Below are 3,138 nucleotides of genomic sequence, written 5' to 3' on the forward strand. Positions count from 1 at the left end.
TCTCTACTTCGCAGAAATTCGACTTTTGCGGGCGGTCTCGGAACGCATTCCCCACAAAAAGCAAGGAAACACTGTACAGTGATCCCTCGCCACTTCACGGTTCACCTTTCATGGCTTCAGTGCATCGCGGGTTGCTGAAAGACCTGAAAGTGAGTGCGGGTGGCGGTGGTTTTCCCAAGTCGGACCTTCTCCCCTAACCCGAGCAGTAACAAATGGAGAGGAGGCTGCTTTAAAGGCTTGCAGCTGAGTTAGCCGGCCCTAATGGTGGCGGGGGGTGGGGCTGGGGCTAACTCAGTGGGGCGCCTGCCTTGTGACGCTTTGCTGCTGGGTGCAGAGTGGAGCCTCCAGGAGCCCCTCGCGAGGATTCCCCAAGAGAGAAGAGAGAGAGATGGAGGCAGAGAGATGAAAGGTAAAGAGAGGGGTAAAGTGAGAGACAATGTGTGTGGGGGGGGAGAGAAAAATATCCTACTTCGCGGATTTTTGTTTATCGCGGATGGTCCTGGAACGTAACCCCCGCGATAAATGAGGGATCACTGTATACCACTTCACAGCATTTTACATCCCTCTCTAAGCTGTTTATAGAGTCAGCATATTATCCCCAACAATCTGGGTCCTCATTTTACTGACCTCATAGAAGGCAGAATCAACGTTGAGGTGGTGAGAATCAAACTGCCAAACTGCATCCAGCAGAAGTAGCCTGCAGTACTCCATTCTGACCACTGTGCCACCACAGCTCATACGTTCCTTGTACAGTCCTTGCTTACTAACTATCTTGTTTAGAGACCATTTGAAATGTACGACAGTGTAAAAGAAAAAAAAAGCTTTGTGGCCAATCCTCACATTTATGATCATCACATCCTAAGAGTCCTCCCCTCTTCTTTTGATTAATTTAGCATTGTTTTTATCATCCTTGTCGTACTGTATTATTTTTAACTTTTATATACAGTTTTTATACACTGCTCAAAAAAATAAAGGGAACACTCAAATAACACATCCTAGATCTTTATGAATGAAATATTCTCATTGAATACTTTGGTCTGTACAAAGTTGAATGTGCACAACAGCATGTGAAATTGATGGTCAATCAGTGTTGCTTCCTAAGTGGACAGTTTGATTTCACAGAAGTTTGATTTACTTGGAGTTATATTCTGTTGTTTAAGTGTTCCCTTTATTTTTTTTGAGCAGTATATTTTAATACTTCGGTGTACACAACCCAGAGTCCCTCTCTTGAGAGGAGGGGAGATGGGCAGTTCAAAGATGTGAAAAATAACTCACACACAATGACTCCCTAATCTTTCAAAATTAAATCCAACCAAATTAGGCTTTATATTAGACTCCATTATAAGATATGACAAAACAACTGAGCACCCAAGTATAAATCATATAGAAATAACCTACATATTCCTCCTTTCTTGGCGAACCACACTATTTATATCATCATCATCATCATCATCATCATCATCATCATCATCATTATTATTATTATTATTTATTAGATTTGTATGCCGCTCCTCTCCATAGACTCAGGGCGGCTCACAACACAATAAAACAGTTCATAATAAATCTAATAATTTACAATTTAAAATATTTTAAAACCCCCATTATTAAGCAGACATACATACAAACATACCATACATAAATTGTATAGGCCCGGGGGAGATATCTCAGTTCCCCCATGCCTGATGACAAAGGTGGGTTTTGAGGAGTTTACGAAAGGCAAGGAGGGTGGGGGCAGTTCTAATCTCTGGGGGGAGCTGGTTCCAGAGAGTCGGGGCCGCCACAGAGAAGGCTCTTCCCCTGGGGCCCGCCAAACGACATTGTTTAGTTGACGGGACATGGAGAAGGCCAACTCTGTGGGACCTAATTGGTCGCTGGGATTCGTGCAGCAGAAGGCGGTCTCGGAGATATTCTGGTCCGATGCCATGAAGGGCTTTATAGGTCATAACCAACACTTTGAATTGTGACCGGAAATTGATCGGCAAACAATGCAGAGTGTTGGTGTAACATGGGCATACTTTGGGAAGCCCATGACTGTTCTTGCAGCTGCATTCTGCATGATCTGAAGTTTCCGAACACTTTTCAAAGGTAGCCCCATGTAGAGAGCGTTACAGTAGTCAAACCTTGAGGTGATAAGGGTATGAGTGACTGTGAGCATTATGAGAAGCATCCATTTACATCCTTTAAAGAAGAGCATAATATTGCTTATTTGCAATGGGATTGTCTTTATCAGGGGTGGATTTCAATTACCACCATTACGGTGCATTGCACGCGCAACTTTGATTCACTTGTTTGCATGCGCACCCCAACATGTTTTTGCTACTGTGTATGTGCAGGAAGCAAAACCTCAAAAGGAGCAAAAAATCATCAAAATCTTGCACATCCTCTCACGAGATTTTGTAGCTATTTTTGCTTCCGCGTATGTGCAAAAGCAAAAAATTGCCACATTCTTGCACATGTGCGCATCCCCAGATGAGATTTTGCTACCTTTGCATGTGCAGAAGCAAAAACACACTGGGACACACATGCACGCTCACACAAGAGAATCAAGCTGCGCACACAGCTAACCATGTGCTATCGGTGCGCCATTCTCTATTGTATCGTTAGCAACCAACTACTGGTCTTTATCTCATAAATTCTAAGCTTACTAAGAGCCTTCAGGGGGACTGTCTTATCAAAGGCATTTGGAAGATCCAATTAGAGCATAATCAGGGATTTATAACCTGATACCGTCCAGGTATTATTGTGCTTCAAATTGTATCGCTAGCATTAGCACTTAGACTTATTTATGGCCCCCTAATGCTTTTCAGTACTTTCTGGCAGTTTATAATGTCAACTTATTGCTCAATATGGATCCTTATTTTACTGAGCTCAGAAGAATGGAAGGCTGAGTCAACTTTGAGCCTACCAGGTTCAAACTCCAGGATATGGGCAGTAAGGCTGCAATATTGCATTCTAACCATTTCAACTCATGATATGACCCATGGCATGGGACTGTGGAATTGGTAAACAAAAACATTGTCTGGTTTCAGTCTACTTGTCGAATATATCACTGATAATTGTACCTACACATTTGTTGACATTCTCCAAGAATTCTGAAAAGTTAATTTTGTAGGAGAAGAACAAGGAGTCTGGTAGCAC

This window comes from Erythrolamprus reginae, chromosome 3, assembly GCF_031021105.1.
Source record: "Erythrolamprus reginae isolate rEryReg1 chromosome 3, rEryReg1.hap1, whole genome shotgun sequence".
Taxonomy (NCBI): domain Eukaryota; kingdom Metazoa; phylum Chordata; class Lepidosauria; order Squamata; family Dipsadidae; genus Erythrolamprus; species Erythrolamprus reginae.